This window comes from Dermacentor albipictus, chromosome 5 (genome assembly GCF_038994185.2).
Source record: "Dermacentor albipictus isolate Rhodes 1998 colony chromosome 5, USDA_Dalb.pri_finalv2, whole genome shotgun sequence".
Lineage (NCBI taxonomy): Eukaryota > Metazoa > Arthropoda > Arachnida > Ixodida > Ixodidae > Dermacentor > Dermacentor albipictus.
Window position 1 is genome coordinate 6,973,002 of NC_091825.1, and position 22,482 is coordinate 6,995,483.

Here is a 22,482-nt window from a genome sequence, read left to right on the forward strand (position 1 = left end):
GAATCAAACTCTACATCTTACAGTCAAAAATCATCTCTATTTTCTTTCTCTTACAGAGAAAGAAAATACAGAGAATCATACCTTATCCACAAGTTCAAGACATTGCAACCTATAGGCATAAACATTTCAAAGGGAGCTGTAGAATCTATTCAGTATGCTAAACTTCAAGCTATAGGCAACAACACTTAGTTGGATTTCTTGCCGTATCCCCCCCCCCTTTTCTTTTCTCTTTTTTTTCCTATGCATTCCTCTTCCACCCCCCCTCCTTTTTATTTATTCATTTATTTTTCAGCCGGCGTGTCAGATGCCCTTGACACGCCGGCTAACACGCGTGGGTTAAAAGACCGGGGTGGGAGTAAGAGGTGGCCCTGGCTTTGACCTTGTGCACCGCGTTCCTTTACTCTCAATTCGACATGCTAACACACCTTCCCTTGTTTCTGCACCCTCCCGCCTGACACCCTCTCCCCTTTAGAAGAACCCCACCTATATATACTGTGGTGAGGAAAGCGTACGTCGCCTTGAAGAAGACAAGTCCACTTGTCGAAACGTTGGCTCCTGCATTCACCTTGTTCACGTTTTGCTCATCGTCTTGAATTTCCATCTCCCGCATTCCCCCTCTTTTTCCTGGATCACATATATAAGTGATGCAAGCGATCGCATGATCAGTCGAGGAATGCACAACCAGGTCACGTGTATACAGAGCATGTGTTACCGTATCGAGCTATCTTGGTACGTTAATTCCTGCTGAGAAAACGCGATCGAAGGCTGGCTAATGCACCACATGCCCTTTTGCTCAATGTGGGCTGCTTCCCTGACTAATCTGGTGGATGCATCAATATGCTTAAACAAAATTGTTGTCTCTGTGAGCATAGGCTTACACTTACATTGCCAGCAATGGGCAGACTCATTTGCATAATCATTCTTGTCCAAGGACAATTCGTGCTCTCCAAGTCTTACATTGATGCACTGGCTGGTTTGCCCTATGTACACTCGCCCACGCTTGAGCGGGAAAGAGTATACCACATTAGTAGTACAGCCTACATACTTATTAACATGTTTCACTTTGCACCTTACATTAGGATTATGTTCTGCTCCACTTTCTTGCCTTTTGATTGTCGTACAAATAGCACTCAATTTTCCAGGAGCTGAAAAAGACAGCCTGCACCCCATAATGACCTGCAGCATTCTTCAGGCCATGAGATAAGCGATGTGCATAGGGTACAACTACCACATTCTTCCTGCTATTTCCTTCGGCCTCCTGCCTCCTCGAGTTTTTTACCCATTTAATCAACTTCTCAGAGCTGCCTGTTATTAAGCTACCCGGGTACCCAGCTTCCTCCAGCCTGACTACCTGACATGCGAAGACATCACTCATTGCATGCCCACATGTTTTTACCAGGACAGCACGAAGTACGAAGATGCAAATGGTGTTTTTTACTACTTTAGAATGACCTGAGGTGAAGTTAAAGAGGAGCTTGGCCGAACGGGAGAAATATTCCTAACAGATATGATTGTCTAGAAAACTAGAACTTAGCGATGCCATGTGCTTTGGCTCGGCATGTTCCTGGATGGATGAGCGTCCCCTTTGGAATGGGTGGTGGGTTGCACCACCAAGCTCTTGTTATTTTTTGTCTAATGTCCTACATATGTTAAATAAGGAAAGAAAGAAAAAAACCCGATGAACTCCTATAACCAAAGTTGCTGAACCCCTATTGTGGACTTTGCTCTACGATGGATGGACGGACGGACGGACGGATGGACGGATGTTATGAGCGTCCCCTTTGGAACGGGGGGGTGGGTTGTGCCACCAAGCTCTTGCTATTATACTGCCTAATGTCCTACCCAGCTTAAACAAGAAAAAAAAAAACACTATGAACTTCCACAACCAAATTTTCTGATCCCCTACAGCGAACTTTGCCTTTGTACGTCTCCATTTTTTTGTCGTTTCCCTACTTTTCTGCCACCAATCCTCCAGTCGCCTCTTACTAATCCCTATTGCGGACATGTTTACTTTTCCACTGCTCTCGCTGAACCCAAGGGCTTCAAGGAGGCCAGTGGTGCCCAAATTAACAGCTGGGCAGACGTCTTCACATTCTAATAAAACATGCTCCATTGTTTCCCTAGCTTTACCGCAGCAAGCACATGCTTCTTCTTCCTTCTTATATCTTGCTTCATAGGTGCGTGTTCTAAGGCATCCTGATCTCGCAAAAGTAATGAGCTTCCCTTTGAGTTATCATAAATTGTTTCTTTCCCGATTTCATTTTTTCCTCGTAAGTAGCTACTCATGGCAGGTTTCTTCTCCATTGTCGCCACCCATGAGATTATTTCAGCCTCTCTGACTTTCCGCTTGACATTCTTTGTTGCTGTGCTGCCCACCCTACAGGCCGCATACTTGCTGGTAAGCTTACTAGTTCATTTCCTCCACTGTGTAGGAATGTTTTTCCTGTACAGATACCTCAACACTCTCCCAGCCCAATTACTTCCATATTCCTCAGTCGTTCTTCATACTCAATTTTACTGGGAGCTTCCCTCACTTCACAACTAGTCCAGCCCATATCACCCTACACAGCTTCATATGTAGTCTCCTTGTGAGTGCCCAAGGCGAGGCATCCCACAGACCTTTGGTTCCCATCGAGTCCTGATTGTACCCCTGATTTAAAGCAAACAACCGCATTTCCAAAAGTAAGTCCTGGAACCATTATTCCACATACGTTGGAGCACCTCGTACCTATTGTATCCCCATAGCGCTCTGTGCTTCATTATTTATTTATTTAATAATAATAATAATAATAATAATAATAATAATAATAATACTTTATTGATGACTTGAGAAACATACAGTGCAAGAATCGGGCCTGCCAAAGCCACAGTGGGCTTGAACGGCAGTGCCTGGCAGACAGCGACAGAGGCATCAGTAACTCGTTATTAAACAACAGTGAAAAAAAAACACACATACACACACACTCACATGACAGGCTTCCAATCACGCATTCATGTGTCTAAGAGCTTTTCTAAGACCATGTATCGTTTTCACATCTTGTATGCTTTGAGGAAGTAGATTAAACATTGCTGGGACATAGTAGTTACGAAGTCTTCGACCGTATCTCGTCTTACAGCGGGGTGTAATGTAAGGATTCTTTGGTCTCAGGGAACGGACAGGCACATAAGGAATTTTATACTGACTTAACCAAAAATGTTTTAAGATAACAGTTTCAAGCAGCAAAGAATTGAAATCAGGTAAAGACAAAGTTTTGAACACATCAGATTTGGGGGAGACATCATAAGCAACATGCTTCAGAATGCCACGAAGGACGGAGTTGACCCGGCTTACCAAATGTTGAGCACCATGACCATATGTAGATATCCCATACCGGATTACACTGTAGCATAAGGCATGTACTACAAGCTTTCGGACAGACAATGGCATGTAAAATTTTATGTTATACAAATCACAAGACACTGCGCGAAGTTTTTGACAAATATATGCGAAATGAGAGTTCCAGGATAAATCACTGTCAAAAAAGACACCAAGGTATTTAATTGAACAAACGTATTGCACAGGGGCACACAAACAGGGATTGCAATGTGATGTGTGCAAATATAACGGGGAGGATAGGGTAACTTGCTTGACAGGGTTGTGGAAACAGATTAGTTGAGTTTTGGACGCATTTATATGGACTACATTATTCTGAAATCAGTCCATCACTCTTGTTGTTGCCATTTGTAAAGAAGAGATGGCGTCAGTGTAACTTCGAGCGTGTGAAACAAGGACAGTGTCATCAGCATACTGATATCATTTGACGTTCACAACATTAGATAAATCATTAAAATATAAGTTAAATAATAACGGACTTAAAATTGAACCCTGGGGGACGCCAGCTTTAATTTCGGTCAGGCTGCTACGAAATTTTCCAATAGACACAAGTTGTTGCCTATGAGATAAGAAGTTTTTCAGAAGCCGCAAAAACGCACCCCGAAAGCCTAGCAAAGAAAGTTTGGTTAGCAGTATACTATGGCAGACGCTGTCAAACGCTTTGCGGACGTCTAGAAACAGTGCGCAAGCAATCTGATTGTGTTCAAACGCGGAGTGTAGTGTATCGGAAAAATCTTCAAGCAGCAACTGCGTACCCCTATTTGGCACAAAACCATACTGGCTAGGAGATAACACGCCATGATTGCTTAAAAAGCTGCTCATTGTCTTGAGCAGATGTTTTTCCAATATCTGCCCAATGCATGAAAGGATAGAAATAGGCCGGTAGTTTTCAATATTGTTGCGTGCGCCACTTTTAAAAAGAGGAATGACCAGCGCATTCTTCAGATTATCGGGAATGATACCAGAGGTAATAATATTGTTTAAAATGAGTAGTAGCACATCTTTTATTGCTTCGAAAGTTCTGCGCAGCTCTAATATTGAAATACCATCAATTCCAGGAGATTTATTTGGTTTTAGACTGAAAAGGATTGATTTGAGGTCATGTTCCGAAAACATGGGAAGAAGGGCGGATTCTGAAATACTAGTTTGCAATGTGCAAGTATCTGGATGAGGTCTCGCTACACCAGACACTTTTGAAAAAAATGAGTTAAAATCATTAGCGGTGGCAGCACCATTTGAAGAAAAATGAGACATCAGATCAACATGGCGATTAGCGTTTACATCACCACCTCTAAGATTGTTAATTAGGGACCATGTTTTCCTGCTGTCACAACGAGCGTCCGTGAATTTTGCTCGTAAGTTATTGCGTTTTGCTAGACGTATCATAGCATTGACCTTATTTCGAAGCCCTTTGTACCGAAGCCGCAAAGCAGTACAATTAGGACTTCTCTTTGTTTGAACCCATAACGACTCTTTTGCTTGTATTGCCGTGAGTATTTCTGTCGACATCCATTTTTGGTCCAATTTCCGTTGTTTGATTTTACAGACCCGTGTAGCTGCAAGCCGGAAATCGGTGAATAGTGTTACAAAGTTGTCATAGGCGTCGCCTGGAGGAACAGTCATCAAAAAGTTATGCCAGTCGTGATTCATTACAAGTTTTTTGAAAGCCAAGGGGTCAACAAAAGATATTTGTTTGACTTCGTTTGGAGTGACCAAGTTGGTAGTGTCATCTGTTAGAGAACAGCAGACCATGTAATGATCAGCAAGTTTCATTGTAATAACGGCAGATTTGACACTTAAGTTATGTGCACGTATATTTATGTGATCTATGCAAGATGTGACAAGATGACCAGCAAGGAATTCTTCGCGTGTAGGTTCACAGATCGTGTTTTGCAAGCCCCATTTGGAAATGACGTCCAAATAATTGCCAACTGTCGTTGCTGAAGGGCGTAACGTATCTATGTTGACATCCCCAATTAGGCAAACATGGTCCATTGACGACATCGAGGCCAGGGCAGTATCAAGTTCATCCAGGAATATACGACCGTTGCAACACGGTGGGCGATAAACCGCAAGCAGAATTAGTGACAAGGAAGGTGCGCAAAGACGCACTGCCACAATTTCAGCTTGGGAAAACGAGAAAGTCAGCTCAGTTGTTGCCCATGTGTCTCGGATGAAAACTGCCACGCCTCCTCCCCTTTTAATTGGCGTAGTGTATGAAAAAACTTGGTATCCAATAATCTGATACTGATTGATGCAGGCGGACGGAATGTTAATCTCGGTAAGCACGATCGCATCGAAATAGGAGTTGAAAGGAGTAATTAAGGCCTGAAAATGGTCCCAATGTTTTCTAATACTACGAATGTTGACGTGAACAGCACGGAAGGCGCAACCATTAGGATTTGGGAAGAAACTAAGAACCTCGTTTAGATTAGTACATGTCTTGAAGGCAACTTTGTTCATGCTCATGCAATACTCTCGAGATCAGATGCCTTATTGATATGCAGAATAGGTGCATCTTCATCCCTCTTAGCCACTATCCTGCCGTTTTTGGTCCAAACGAATTTAAATTTTGATTCTTTGCCTTTCTGCCTTGCCAGCCGATACAGTTCCCGTTGGGCACGCGAAAGATTATCGTTGAAGTAAAGCCGTGGAAAGGTACTGTCTTGAGCAAGGTCACGTAGAATTCCTCGTGCAGCGAGCCATTGCTGTTTGGCCGAAACAGTGTGCATTTGCACAAGGACTACAGGAATGGTATTGCTGCGCGTGGGAAGTCGGTGCACAGCAGAAACATCGGTCAGTTTGAATTCGGAAATGCTTAGCTTCGCCGCCAGTCCTGACAAGAAGGAAGGCAAATCCTCGTTGGGGTTATATTGCAGGCCATGAATCTCGAAATTGCAGCGTCGGCTGTATTGCTCTAATTCGCTAAGTTCAGAGCCAACCTTCTCAAGCAACTCAGCCTGGGCAGCAATCTTAGAGGAGAGTGTATCTACTTGCGTGCCAAGCTCGCCGACTGCTATCTGGTTCGCAGTTACTGTCGATGACACCGATTCATATTTAACAGCAAGGGAATCGAGCGACCCCTGTATCTGCAGAACAGTTTCTGCAGTTTTTTCTCCGATAGCTTTGAAGGTCAGTAGTTCTTCCACTCGACTAGCCAACATTTCAACAGTAGTCGTCAGCCGGTCCAGTTTATCGTTTACAGTCAAAAGTTGCTGTTCAAGTACTCCATCATCCGATTTATTGCCCATTGAAGGTTGCTTGACGGTTTGCGTCTTGCATGCCGGGCATACCCAAGACCCACGTTTTGCTGCCGACATTTTCGAAAAAGTTGATTCAGCGACCGCCGAGCAGTTTTTACCCAGGTGGAAAGCTTCATTACAAACAGAGCACGTCAGAAACTTATCATCTCGTGGCAATGGCTCAGCACAAGCGGTACAATCAGGCATTGTGGTGCAGTCGGCGGCAGAGAGCAAAATAGGAAAAAGAACGCGGGCAGGTGGTCGTTTCAACTCGCCTGTCGACAGCAAAATAACAGATCAGTACATGGTACAGCCCTGCCGCCGACTGCGACGGGACTCAGCGAGAGTAGTCCTTTTGTAGACGGTAGTCAGACTTGATTGGGCTGCCGAGATCAGGTGACCAAGGCGATGGGAGCGACGTAGGGCGACAGGGAATGAAACGATGCTGGTCCTTTGGTATCTTGATGCAAAAATCGGTGATCCAGGCAGCCAGCACACGTTGATGCGTGTTGCCTGATAGCCGGATCGGTAGCTTTGAGTGCGTGCGCAACCGGACAGCCTGTCGACAGCAAAATAACAGATCAGTACATGGTACAGCGTTGCCGCCGACTGCCCAATGGTGATTTCAATGGTGATTGAAAGAAATCGTCATGAACCAAGAAACCCCTAAAGGCCCTCACAACGAGGGTGTTACATGGGGGGGGGGTGACGAAAATTCTATAATTTATTTATTTATACACATACCTCACAGGCTCCAACAGGAGTATGGTAGTTCCCCTGTGGATAAGGATTGCTCAAAAATGCGTGATAGAATGGGGGCCGTATATGTGGATGTATGCTTCAAAATTTTATTATTTATACCATCAACGCCGGCTGAGGTAGAGACCTTTAGTTTCTTAATTAGGGATGAGATACCGGAGGCATCAATCTTTATTGGTGCCATATACCTGTAGTTTACGTCTGCGATTGCGGGAATGGTAGAGTAATCCTCACGTGTAAACATCGAGATAAAAAAGTTATTAAAAGCAGCTGAGGATTCTTCTGAAATAGGTGCTCCGGTATTGTCTTGGAGTGAAATTCGGCTCGAGTCTTTTCGAGGGGAAATCACTGCCCAGAATTTTTTAGGGTTATTTTGCATCATGGATTGGAGGTCATGTGAAAAGAATTTGTGCTTAGCGCTACGAATGTTACAGCAATATTCTTTTTCGGACTCTTTATGTTTTAACCACGCCACTGCGGTTCCTTGCCGCTTAGCAATTCTGAACAGGCGTTTCTTTTTATTTTTTAATGAGCGTAGCGTCCTGTGATACCATGGTTTTGAACTATTTACCCGGAAGTGAATTAGTGGAATATGAGCATGTGTAAGCTGCATTAGTGTTTCCTTAAAGAGCTTCCAGTTTTCCTCAACAGATCGGGAAACAAAATTACGTAAGAACGAGCTGTAGAAATTCTCCAAGCCTATGTTGATGGCAGTGAAATCAGCCTTCTTATAATTAAATATGCGCTTAGGTGTCGCAGTGCGTTTGTATAAGGGTAGTTCTATTGTGAGGTTAACGAGTAGATGATCACTAAAGCCAGGCATCAAAGAAACTGATGCAACTGTTTCAGGGATGGATGTGAAAACGAGGTCAAGAACATTATTGCCACGGGTGGGTTTCTGAATCATTTGCACTAGTGAAAAGTCTAGTGCAAGCGCTACGAAATCGCTGGAGTGTTGGCAGGGTGACGTTAGGTTAGCCCAGTCGATTTCTGGGTAATTAAAATCGCCAAATAGGAATATGTTAGCTTTAGGAAATTTTGTAGTAATTTCGCAAAGATTTTCATACAAATAGGACGTGAACATTTCTGTACTGTCTGGTGGTCGATAACATATTCCAAATACGTTCTTTGAGTACGAAGATGGAATGCAGACCCAGGTTATTTCAAGTGGGCTTGAAATTTCAAGTGGAAAGGCAGTAATGTCTTTTTTTACGGCTATCAATACCCCGCCGCCCCTTCTTCCCTCCCTGTCTTTGCGATAGATGCTGTAGTCAGCTGATGGTTGTAGGACTTCGTCATCAGCGATATCGGAGTGGAGCCATGTTTCTATGACTAATAGAATATCACAATTGCTGTTTTCTAGATGCGAGCAAACTTCGACACGTTTTGGGAGTAAACTGCGTATATTCATGAACGATATCGAAATCTGCGCTACATCATTATGGACACTTGGATTAGAAGGTGGATCACAATCAGATGAGACTGCCGGCCTTTGAAACTGCTATCTAGATGATTGAATAACACTGTCAGTGTCAGCGCAGTAAGTGAACACGGTATTTTCTATGCGCAGTTTATCCACGGCTAGTTTAAACGGCACATTTTTTGACTTCGCAAATTCTATTAACTTTCTTCTGGCTGCTCGTGTTTGCAATGAAAAGTCTTCGCGCACAGCAAAATTTGTATTCTTGAACTTATAACCTTTTTCTATTACTCTTTGCTTATCCTTGAAGAAGGTGAATTTAGTAATAATCGGTCTACATTTACCCACTTGGTATTTGCCAAGACGATGCGCACGGTCGAGTTGCGAAGATTCGATTGTAACGCCAAGCTCTTTTGAACAAATATCAATGACTCTGCCTTCTGACGCTGACCATGTTTCATTGGAATCGTCGGGGATGCCAAAAAAGAGGAGATTACATCGCCTTAGCCGATTTTCCGTGTCATCGCATCTTGATTCAATAGTCTTAATTTGCTCACATATTGAATTAATAGCTGCAGGCGAGCGGAGTGGCAATGTACTTTGGTTTTTTTTCAACGATGATGTGTCAACCTCAAGAACACGTATTCTTGAAGATAGCTGTTGCAGTTCCTCGTTGACAGATGCTTGCCAGTGCTTAAGTGCGTGTAAATCACTACGCATATCTGCCTGCCCGCTTTCAATCCTTTTTACGGTTTCCAAAACAGTAGTTAACATTTCTTCGGTAGAAGGTCCTGGATTTGTCTCGACATCGCCAGATAGAAGCAGAGCCATTATTTTAACACACATTGCTACACAGCTGCTACAACGCTTACACAAGTCAGAGAGCTCAGTGGGGCACAACACCACGAATAGGCAACGGTTGCTACTCTGAACGGAAAAACAATCAAGGTATCTAACCTGAAACATTATTAAGGGTGAGTGCGCCATTCCTGCAGCGGTGTTGTGCCCCAGTGAAGTCATAGAATAAAGAACAACTTTAGAGAAGGGAAACTGTACCTTTGGCAGTGGTTCGAAAATAAGCAGCGGCAGCGCATGGAACTAACTTTCGGGGACGCCAGATGACGTTGCTCCATCCGGAAGCGGAAGTGCAAACTTTTTTTTTTTAGCGCAAAATTCAATATGGCCGTTTTTTGCCGGTCGCGTACGCTGGTACGTGCCGTGCTTGCCCTGCAGGCTATGCGGCATGCCTCAATGCCTTCGCTGCCGCTTAGCTGGTGCGTTCTAATTGCCAAGAGCCTCTACTGACGCCCATACAAACAAGCCACAAGTGAGTGAACAGAACGCGCGACTTTATTGGCAGAAGACAAGCAGTGTACATTCTCGTTCAATAGCAGAAATAAAATTTGCATGTCGAGATACGCTGGAATCATTGACGCGAGCTCGTAAACGGCTCACCGTCGTCGTCGCACGTGGTGGTCAGGTTAACGAGCAAGAACCAGCAGCGGAAACATATTGGACAGAGTGTGCCACTTATTTGCAGCGACAGTCGCCGTTAAAAATGCCCAAATTGCATTGCGAAGCAATCGGGAGACGCAGGCATCTGCTGCCGCAGCCTACACAGCGACATGGGCTACCCCAGATTTTAGCCGTTCACTCCTTTCCAACCTGCACGTTTCTTTTCTTTCGGGGGCCGCTAATGTGTGGCTCACACTTGGTGTCTCACATTGTCTCGCTATGGACAAGTCGCTTTCGTGGGCATCGCCTCCATCAGCTACTTTTGCGGGCCTTTCCACCCATGTAGCTATCAACTTCATACGCATCGGACTATGTAAGCACGTATGCTGGTCTCCGTTCATGCCTAATCGCGGCCGAGAAAGGCCAGAGGCACAATATGCCCATTGCTGCAGCAGGAAAGCGCGAACGGGGAGCACGAATCACGGTGCATGAAAATTGGGAGTCTATGTCGCTGTGCAGGCTGCAGGAGCGAATGCTTACTTCGAGAGACTGCTTCCCAGTGCAACCGACCAGGCCGCAATATTCTAAAAACATAACACTGCGACCATAACCAAGTGACATAACAGCAAAATTAAACAGCAATCAGTCACCGCATGAGGTTCAGACAATACGTTAGACATTGGCGACGAACTATATGGCAACAGTGAGCATTCACATACACGGGTCTCTTAGAGTACATTGAGCTGCCTACCTACAGGCGTAGTGCCCGACTTCGTCGCACGTGGTGGTCTACTAACGAGCAACAACCAGCAGCAGAAACAGATTGGACAGAGTGTCCCACCTGTTTGCGGCGACAGTCGCTGTTAAAGATGAGCAATTTGCAGTGCAAAGCAGTCGGGTGACGCAGGCATCTGCTGCCGCAGCCTACACAGTGACATGGACTACCCATCGTTTTAGCATTGACACCTTTCCAGCCTGCATGTTTCTTTCTTTTGGAGGCCGCTAATGTGTGGCTCACACTTGGTGTCCCACATTGTCTCAATATGGACAAGTCGCTTTCGTGGGCATCACCTTCATCAGCCACTTTTGCGGGCCTTTCCACCCAACTTCATACAGGTCCGACCATGTAAGCACTTATGCTGGTCTCCGTTCATGCCTAATCGCGGCCGAGAAAGGCCAGAGGCACAATTTGCCCATGGCTGCAGCAGGAAAGGGTGAATGGGGAGCACGAATCACGGTGTGCGTAAATTGGGAGTCTATGTCGCTGTGCAGACTGCAGGATCAAATTCTTACTTCGAGAGGCTGCTTCCCAGTTCAACCGACCAGGCCGCAATATTCGAAAAACATAACACTGCGACCATAATCAAGTGACATAACAGCAAAATTAAACAGCAATCAGTCACCGCATGAGGTTCAGACAATACATCATACATTGGCGACGAACCATATGGCAACAGTGAGCATTCACATACACGGGTCTCTTAGGGTACATTGAGCTGCCTCCCTACAGGCGTAGTGCCCGACTTCGTCGCACGTGGTGGTCTACTAACGAGCAACAACCAGCAGCAGAAACAGATTGGACAGAGTGTCCCACCTGTTTGCGGCGACAGTCGCTGTTAAAGATGAGCAACTTGCAGTGCAAAGCAGTCGGGTGACGCAGGCATCTGCTGCCGCAGCCTACACAGCGACATGGACTACCCATCGTTTTAGCATTGACTCCTTTCCAGCCTGCATGTTTCTTTTCTTTTGGAGGCCGCTAATGTGTGGCTCACACTTGGTGTCCCACATTGTCTCAATATGGACAAGTCGCTTTCGTGGGCATCACCTTCATCGGCCACTTTTGCGGGCCTTTCCACCCAACTTCATACACGTCCGACCATGTAAGCACTTATGCTGGTCTCCGTTCATGCCTAATCGCGGCCGAGAAAGGCCAGAGGCACAATTTGCCCATGGCTGCAGCAGGAAAGGGTGAACGGGGAGCACGAATCACGGTGTGCGTAAATTGGGAGTCTATGTCGCTGTGCAGACTGCAGGATCAAATTCTTACTTCGAGAGGCTGCTTCCCAGTGCAACCGACCAGGCAGCAATATTCGAAAAACATAAAACTGCGACCGTAACCAAGTGACATAACAGCAAAATTAAACGGCAATCAGTCACCGCTTGAGGTTCAGACAATACATTATACATTGGCTACGAACCATCTTACAGGCATAATGCTTGCCTTTGTCACATGTGGTGGTCTGGTAACGAGCGACAACCTGCGGTACAAACAGATTGGACAGAGCCTTGCACCTGTTTGAACCAACAGTTGCCGTTGAAGATGAGCAACTTCCATTGCGAAGCAATCAGGTGACGCAGGCATCTGCTGCCGCAACCAACACAGCGACATGGACTACCCGGCATTTTAGCGTTAACTCCTTTCCAACCTGCACATTTATTTTCTTTCGGGGGCCGCTATGTGTGGCTCACACTTTGTGTCCCACTTTGTCGCAATGTGGACAAGTTGCTTTTGTGGGCATCACCTTCGGCAGCCATTCTTGCGGGCCTTTCCACCCATACGGCTATCAACTTCATACACTTCGAACCATGTAAGCACATATGCTGGTCTCCGTTTTGAGCAAATCATGGCCGAGGTAGGCCACAAGCACAATTTGCCCATGGCTGCAGCAGGCCAGAACGAACGGGGCGCACCAGTTACGGTGTGTGTATACTGGGAGTCTATGTCGCTTTGCGGACTGCAGGAGCAAATGCTTACCTCGAGGGACTGCTTACCAATGCAACTGACCAGGCCCCCACATCTGTAACACAGTTACCACAACCAAGTGTGGCAGCAAAACCAGATTCTGCAATCAATCACTTCACTGTAGCTTGCACAAAGACCCAGGCTATCAAGGAAGAGGAGCAATCATCAACGAGACTAGGAATATGGAAAATGATAAAGCTTGCATTCAAGAGAGAAGCCACTCTGCTCTGCAAGCATTGAAGGCTAAAAACACCAAGAAAAGTAAAATGGTGCATAGCACATGTGCATAGGTTAATGCAAGACGCATGCCGATGCTGCATCAGCTATTTCAGGAGAGTAATTGCGCATGACAACATACACTAGAAGATACTGCTACAGATATGTTAGGCTGCTAGACAGTGACTGGTATTAAGTATCAGCGAAATATCCAAATATAAAGGTTGACCTTTATATTTGGATGAGGATGAATAACCTCTAACAAAAATGGGCAATGAGAAAGCTTGCATTTATAGAAGAAAAATTACACTTCGCACAAACGGAATTAACATGGCTTGGAAGCTGATTAAGGACGAACTGATGAAACTCAATCTTTTGGCCAGCGTCGTCCGTGCTTGGTCAGATGTTGCAGGTGCATCTGAAGACGAAGAATTTCTAGAAAGTCCTTTTTGAGTTACTTGGATGACTCAGCCAAATGTCCGTGCTGGTGGAATGGTGGCTGAAGCTCTTTGCAGTCTTAACACAGTCCTTTGCAGACTTGATATCTCATCCATATTCTTGTGCATGTGCTTCTTTGTTCTTGGTGTAAAAGCCTTGCAAATTCGGCTCCAGCCCCTTCCTGTTGGTGCAGATAGGAGCTCCTGTGATGACCAAGATGTGCTTGGCATAGACTCTGTTGGGGCAAAACGGTGACACGTGAGATACAGCACAGATTAGCCAAATTTATGTGGGTTTTATATGTTCGAACCAATTATACTGAACCATATATATGAACAAACATTCATATCTGCTGCAAACAGCAAGCCAATACAGCATAGATCAAACATATTTATTTCTGCACCATATGTTGTTTACCTTGTAGTAGTAGCCAATGTCCACACAATGACCTTGTCGTAGCAGGCAGCAGCTTCTGTTTAGTGCGTGGAGTGTGTTGCTTTATACTGGTGCCGTCCTCATTACTGCATGTCTGGAACAGAAATTTTGACTGAATCAGAAATTGAAAAACCAAAGTTTTGCAATATGAAATGCAAAAAGGTGTGACATATATGTTGTAATGATTTGCGACTACAGAACACATGCAAATGTACACTGTCTATTGCTGGGTGCTTAAGCAGCATGTTAAATAAATATTGCTATTGCCCATAAAATTGATGTCTGCCTAACTACAATGCATGTCAACAGCGCAAGTACTATTAAGATCACAAATGAGAACATTTGTGGGTTCATTTATGCTCTAGAAGTGATCACACTGCTAGTTACTCAAGCAAATGCATGAAAGTCATGAAGCTATTAGAACTGATGCATTATTTTTCTCCACGAACGTGATGCACCGCTTCACTACTGCAAAAATAAATGCCCTACGGTAAACCAATCTGAACAGCAAGAACATTTGGAACCAACAAGTACGAAATATGGGTGAATTATCATGCTTGCAACTGTTTAATACATTAAATTCTGTACTTTCACTTCATTTTACCAAAGGATTATTCGGTTTTGTGGACGAAAGACGTTGCCGGCCGACTCGAAAAAAAAGTTTAATATGTATATTGATAAGGCTACTCAGTCACCTACAACCACGGCTACAATAACATGAAAAATGAGACGCGCGTTCCGATATCGCTCTTTCTTTCCTGGTTGTGTGTGTAAACCAAACGACAGCCTCGCAAGTAAAGGTTTATTTAGGAAACAGCAACTGAGATCCTCACTGCCCATATGTAATGCAGGATCTAGGTCGTTAACTTGTGCCGGCCTGGAAGGTAATGAGACGGATATTATATAACGAATCAAGCAGCGGTGTTAAACGACTCACCATTATTGCCATTGTCAGCCGCAGCAAAATCCAGCTCCCGTTTCGATGCAGACCTGTTCCGAATGGCTCACGACCGAAACCCAACTGCCGGGCTTACATGTCCGCTTGCAAACACGTAACTTCACCCCAAGTTACATAGAAGCGCAAGAAACTAGTTTTAGAAACAAAGAAGCAACCAGTCTTGAGTGTACGAACGAATGAATCCGTGCCGCCGTGCACTCGGAAATACCGGTAAAAATTTTAAATCCAGGCCAGAGGTCACGTGAAAGATCGATGATGCTGAACGCTATTTGCGTTCATAATGGCGAAGAAACAATAAACTTACTAACAAAGAGTACAATATCTAATTAGCAATGATAATTTTGCCCTGTTTTTATGTAAAGGAAAATGCTTCGGTAATTGTAAGAGAAAGTTTGTAAGATAAAATTGCGCTTATTACGACGCCTCTACCGGGAAATGTTAGAACTAACGAACGCATCCCGAGGTGATGCTACTAGGTCGGCTTTGTTAGCAGCGGCGCGCGGTCGATTTTTTCGCCCTCTGTGGCCATTAGTTGAACTTGAGAGTGTACGGGGCCTGGTGAAGTGGTTGCCGAGAAATCCTCATGTAGACTGAGGCCACGATTGATAGCGGAAGCGGTAGATGTAGATACAGGTTGCCAGCTGACGTGGGAAGTCCGGCCAAGAACCACTGGTGGCGTCCAATCGTCGAAAAGATCCGGGGGAGGCCAGCTTGTTGATGCATCCGCAGTGCATGCAGTAGCAGTCATTGAAGCTGCCGGGCACGCAGCCACGGGCACAATCGTCAGCATGGCCACCTGAAACATTATTAAGGGTGAGTGCGCCATTCCTGCAGCGGTGTTGTGCCCCAGTGAAGTGGTTGCCGAGAAATCCTTATGTAGACTGAGGCCACGATTGATAGCGGAAGCGGTAGATGTAGATACAGGTTGCCAGCTGACGTGGGAAGTCCGGCCAAGAACCACTGGTGGCATCCAATCGTCGAAAAGATCCGGGGGAGGCCAGCTTGTTGATGCATCCGCAGTGCATGCAGTAGCAGTCATTGAAGCTGCCGGGCACGCAGCCACGGGCACAATCGTCAGCATGGCCACCTGAAACATTATTAAGGGTGAGTGCGCCATTCCTGCAGCGGTGTTGTGCCCCAGTGAAGTGGTTGCCGAGAAATCCTTATGTAGACTGAGGCCACGATTGATAGCGGAAGCGGTAGATGTAGATACAGGTTGCCAGCTGACGTGGGAAGTCCGGCCAAGAACCACTGGTGGCGTCCAATCGTTGAAAAGATCCGGGGGAGGCCAGCTTGTTGATGCATCCGCAGTGCATGCAGTAGCAGTCATTGAAGCTGCCGGGCACGCAGCCACGGGCACAATCGTCAGCATGGCCACCTGAAACATTATTAAGGGTGAGTGCGCCATTCCTGCCGCGGTGTTGTGCCCCCATCTAGAGAAGCGTATTAAAGGAATAGGCAACAAGAATAAAATAGCAGAACAGCAACACTCAATGAGACATAATGGAAAAACGCAACATAATATACAGAAAACAAAAAAAATATTAAAATTCAAACACATTGCGGTAACAGAACAAAACTAGAAGAAAAGCTACTCATCGCAATTCATTTTTTAGAAGTTCATGAAATTTAGACGAATTCATTTCAGTTGCAATTGAAGCAGGCAGTCAATAATTGTTTTGGGTATGAATGATTTCGCAATAGATGAAGTGCGGCAAATCATGCGGTTGATCTTGAAAGGATGGTCACAGCGTGGAAAGACCGCCGATGGTGATTGAAAGAAATCGTCATGAACCAATGGATGACGATAAATTTTGTGAAAAAGTGTTAAGCGAGCAAGTTTGCGACGATGGGAAAGGTTATCGAGACCAGCATGCGACTTTAACACTGTGACGCTAGTGAAACGTGAGTAATCTGAAAAAATGAAACGAGCAGCACGGTTCTGCAGGGATTCGATGTTATCTATGAGGTAGGTTTGGTCCGGGTCCCATGTGGCTGAAGCGTACTCGATTGTAGGTCATATTAGGGTGATATAAGCAAGTTTATGCACAGGCGCCGGTGCGTGTTGAAGGTTACGTTTTAAGAGGCCAAGAGAACGGTTAGCAGCTGCTAGAATCAGATCAGTGTGATAGTTCCAGGTTAAGTCGGACTGAAGGTGAACTCCTAAATATTTGTGAGTAGAAGCTCTCTCAACTGTTACGTGATTAATAGTGACACGTGTACTTATCTTTATCGGGCGACCACGTTTCGCCGCTTAATAACTGTAATCGCACAGCGAGGGACGCGCCTGAATGTATCCGATGTTTCTGGAAAGTTATCGATGCTTCTACCTGGCTGTCTGTTATCTGATTTCATCCCGTAACGCGAATGGTGTAGAACTTTGTGGAAGGCACACGGGTCCGAACGATTAGTCTGGAACATTCGACGACTGCTCTATAAAAGCCGACGCACTTGACTCGCTGATCAGATTTTCGACGATCGCCGACTGTTCGCCGCTATCGTTGTGCTTTAAGTGTAGCCTGTTTTGTGGGCACAGGTTCGCCCAATAAAAGCTAGTTTTGTCTTACACAGTACTGCTACTGTGTTCTGTCTTCACCCTCACTACCACGTGACATCTGGTGGAGGTGCTAGTGCGTTCATGTACCGAACGCCCCCGCAAAGCCGCGATCCAAGCCCGAAGCCCGAGGACAAAACCGACACCGCCCAAGACCAGCGTGCTAGCCGCAGACTGCAAGGACTGCCCCCAGAGCACGGACTTCTGCCTGAGGCGACAAAGAAGATCGTGGTCAAGACAACCTCAATGGCTGCCCCAGCGTCCCCCGTTATCTTACAACAACCCCGGGACCCACCGACCTTCCATGGAGCAGCGACTGAAGACCCGGAATCCTGGCTGGAGACCTACGAGCGAATCGCGACATTCAACAACTGGGACTCCGACGACAAGCTGCGGCATGTCTACTTCGCCTTAGAAGACGCCGCCAGAACGTGGTTTGAGAACCGGGAGTCGACCTTAACGACATGGGACCTCTTCCGTAGCGGCTTCCTGCGCACCTTTACGAGCGTCGTGCGCAAGGAAAGGGCCGAAGCCATGCTCGACGCCCGAGTGCAGCTACCGAACGACAACGTTGCTATCTTCACGGAAGAAATGAAACGTCTCTTCCGCCACGCCGACCCGGATATGCCCGAAGAGAATGCGTGGTGTGAAGGAAGAACTTTTCGGCGCAATGGTACGAAGCCCACCGAAGACCGTAGAAGAGTTCCTTCGCGAGGCAACCAGCATTGAGAAGACATTCGAAATGCGGAACCGGCAATTCAACCGCCGTACGAGCTCTACCCACTACGCAGGAATTCAATCACTGGCCACAGACGATCTGCGCGAGACCATCAGGGCCATTGTGCGCGAAGAACTGCGCAAGGTCTTGCCTTCGTCGCAGCCTCAACTGGCCTCGATCGCCGACATCGTGAAAGAAGAGGTGCACCGTTCCCTTGGAGTTCCTGAGGTGGAACCAGAATCACCGCAGCCGGAGGCAATGACCTACGCCGCCGCCGTCGCCCGCCGTCAAGGCCCCCCTGCGCGACCGCGCCAGGGTCCTGCAACGCCGCAATTCCGTCGTCCGCCGCCGCCGCCGCAGCCAGCACGCCAATACGTCGCCCAGCGCACCTACGCGAGGAAGACGGACATTTGGCGAGCCCCCGACCACCGCCCGCTCTGCTATCACTGCGGAGAAGCCGGCCATGTGTACCGCCGATGCCCATACCGCGACCTGGGACTGAGAGGGTTCGCCGTCAACGCGCCGCGTCCACAGCTTGGCGAGCGCCCACGTGAAATCGCCGATTACCTAGCCGCCACTCAGCGGAACTCTCGACGACCATCCCGTTCACCGTCACCAGGCCGCTACCTGTCACCGCAGCGTCGACCATACACTGGCTCAGCTCGGGGCCGCTCTGCGAGCCCATATCCGGAAAACTAAAAGCAGCAACCGATGGAGGTGCGGTTGCTGTTCGTCGAACTGACGAAGATCCTCCGCCGCCGACGAAGTCGATGAAGAAACCATCTCGACGACCTAATGACGACACGCCGCCGTCCCGACGAAGTCAGCAAGCCAAGACTACACCGACGAAAGACGACTTGATGACGCGACGTTTCAGTTCAACACGACGCAGCCGTGATCCGACGCCAAGACCTAACTGCAACGCCAGACAAAGAACCACCGACCTCGACGTGCTTCTCGACGGCCACGCAGTTACCGCCTTAGTGGACACCGGTGCTGATTACTCCGTCATGAGTGGACACATCGCCGCCCAGTTGAAGAAGGTTAAGACTGCATGGGAAGGCCCTCAAATTCGCACCGCTGGAGGACACCTGATTACGCCGACTGGAATCTGCACGGCAAGGATAACCATTCATGACCGGACTTACCCTGCCACCTTCGTTATCCTCCAACAGTGTTCTCGAGACGTCATTCTCGGTATGGACTTCCTGAACCAACACGGCGCAGTCATCGACCTGAAGTCGAAGTCAATAACGCTGTCGGAAGATAAAGCGATACCGCCGGAGAGCCCTCGTAGTCACCATGCCCTGAGTGTGCTCGAAGACCAAGTGAGCATCCCGCCCCGCTCCAGCATTGTTATTTCGGTCGGCACCGAAATACCCGCTGACGTAGAAGGTGTCATCGAAGGCGACCAACGCCTCCTGCTAGACCGTGAAATTTGCGTCGCAAGAGGGATCGCTCGACTGCATGGAGGGAAAACTGAAGTGTTGCTGACAAACTTCAGCCCGGACTTCAAGCACATCAACAAGGGCACGACGATCGCATACATCGAGGAATTTCAGGAAACCAGCGATGCGTTTGTCCTCTCGGATTCTGTTGCATCTACCACGACGACCGTAGTTCCCGAGCCAGACTTCGACATAAATCCAAGTCTCCCCGTGATTAAGAAGCAACAGCTCAGAAGTCTCCTTCGACGATACAAAGACTGCTTTTCGACGTCATCGAGGATTCGACAAACCCCAGTCGCAAAGCATCGCATAATAACCGAAGAGTGCGCTCGACCACTCCGCCAAAGCCCTTACCGAGTTTCGCCGCGAGAACGCGAAGCTATAAGAGAACAAGTCGACGAAATGCTGCGCGACGACATCATCCAGCCGTCGAAAAGCCCGTGGGCATCCCCTGTTGTCCTGGTGAAGAAAAAGGACGGAACCCTACGTTTCTGCGTCGATTATCGTCGTCTGAACAAGATCACGAAGAAGGACGTATACCCCCTTCCACGGATAGACGACGCATTGGATCGGCTCTGCAACGCTAAGTACTTCTCCTCGATGGATCTCAAGTCTGGCTATTGGCAAATAGAAGTCGACGAAAGAGATCGCGAAAAGACCGCCTTCATCACCCCAGACGGCCTTTACGAGTTCAAGGTTATGCCATTTGGACTGTGCTTGGCGCCTGCAACGTTCCAGCGCGTGATGGACACGGTTTTAGCGGGATTGAAATGGCAGACCTGTCTCGTTTACTTGGATGACGTCGTTGTATTCGCCGGAAATTTCGACGATCACCTTAGGCCGCTTGCCACAGTACTAGAGGCCATCAAGTCATCAGGGCTCACTCTGAAGCCAGAAAAATGCCGCTTCGCTTACGACGAGCTTCTGTTCCTAGGCCACGTCATCAGTAAATCCGGAGTACGCCCCGACCCGCAGAAAACAGCTGCTATCGCAAAGTTCCCGCAGCCCACCGACAAGAAGGCAGTGCGTAGATTCCTTGGCATGTGTGCCTACTACAGGCGCTTTGTCAAGGACTTTTCACGCATCGCCGAGCCGTTGACACGTCTAACTAAATGTGATGTTGAGTTCAAGTGGGAAACGCCGCAGGCCGACGCATTTGAAGAACTCAAACGACGCATGCAGTCGCCGCCGGTACTTGCGCACTTCGACGAGTACGCCGATACAGAAATCCATACTGACGCCAGTAGCCTAGGCCTCGGTGCCGTTCTAGTCCAGAGGAAAAACGGAGTCGAACAGGTGATATCTTACGCTATCCGGTCGCTGTCAAAAGCGGAAGGCAACTATTCTACGACCGAAAAGGAATGCCTCGCCATCGTTTGGGCTACAGCTAAATTTCGCCCTTATCTTTATGGCAGGCCATTCAAAGTCGTCAGTGACCATCACGCTTTGTGTTGGCTAGCGAGTATAAAGGATCCTTCAGGACGACTGGCGCGGTGGAGCCTCAGACTACAAGAATACGACATCACTGTAACCTACAAGTCCGGACGAAAACACTCCGATGCCGATTGCCTATCACGTGCCCCCATTGACCCGCCGCCGCAAGATGACGAAGATGACGACGCCTTCCTTGGCATGATAAGCGCAGAAGACTTCGCTGAGCAGCAGCGGGCAGACCCGGAGCTAAAAGGCCTGGTGCAATATTTGCAAGGGCACACCGACGTTGTCCCCAGGGCATTTAAGCGCGGACTATCTTCCTTCACGCTTCAAAACAATCTCCTCGTGAAGAAGAACTTTTCACCAGTCCGCGCCAACTACCTTCTTGTTGTCCCGTCAGGACTTCGTCCAGAAGTATTGCACGCCCTACATGACGATCCGACCGCTGGACACCTCGGTTTTTCCCGGACACTCTCGAGGATACAACAAAAGTATTATTGGCCGCGCCTGACCGCCGACGTCGCCCATTATGTCAGAACATGCCGAGACTGTCAGCGACGTAAGACACCGCCGACAAGGCCAGCCGGATTACTACAGCCAATCGAGCCTCCTTGCCGACCATTCCAGCAGATCGGGATGGACTTGCTGGGACCCTTTCCGACGTCAACAACCGGAAATAAGTGGATCGTCGTGGCGACAGACTACCTCACCCGCTTCGCTGAAACTAAAGCACTGCCGAAAGGTAGCGCAGCCGAAGTGGCGAAATTTTTTGTCGAAAACATCCTGCTTCGACATGGCGCCCCAGAAGTCCTCATCACCGACAGAGGAACGGCCTTTACAGCGGAGCTCACCCAAGCCATTCTGAAATACAGTCAGACAAGGCACAGGAGGACCACGGCCTACCACCCGCAGACGAATGGCCTTACGGAGCGGCTGAATAAGACCCTCGCCGACATGCTAGCGATGTACGTCGACGTCGAACACAAGACCTGGGATGCCGTCCTGCCGTACGTAACATTTGCTTACAACACGGCGGTGCAAGAAACAACACAGATCACGCCGTTTAAGCTGGTTTACGGCAGGAACCCGACGACGACGTTCGACGCCATGCTGCCCCACGTCACTGACGAAGAGAATGTTGACGTCGCTAGCTATCTCCAGCGCGCCGAAGAAGCCCGACAGCTCGCCCGCCTACGGATCAAGAACCAACAGAGGACCGACAGCCGACGCTACAACCTCCGACGACGCTTTGTTGAGTACCAGCCCGGCGACCGTGTTTGGGTTTGGAC

General features: G+C 47.6%; 1 protein-coding gene and 1 long non-coding RNA gene across 7 annotated transcripts in view; one reads left to right on the plus strand and one right to left on the minus strand.

Moving 5' to 3' along the window:
• Positions 1 to 22,482, plus strand: part of Sting (transmembrane protein sting) — a 402,026-nt gene that overhangs the window by 56,355 nt on the left and 323,189 nt on the right. Inside the window, exon 1 of one of the 6 annotated variants that reach the window (XM_070538244.1) lies at positions 16,286 to 16,434. The exons of the other annotated variants lie outside the window; for them this stretch is intronic. The gene's annotated coding sequence lies outside the window, so the exon portion shown is untranslated. Of the gene's footprint in view, positions 1 to 16,285; positions 16,435 to 22,482 lie in introns of those variants that run through there. 6 annotated transcript variants of the gene reach the window in all.
• Positions 9,946 to 15,207, minus strand: LOC139060383 (uncharacterized). The gene is made up of 3 exons (XR_011514765.1): positions 15,019 to 15,207; positions 14,064 to 14,175; positions 9,946 to 13,881 (listed from the first exon to the last, which is right to left on the minus strand). It is a non-coding gene; the product is annotated as an uncharacterized lncRNA (long non-coding RNA).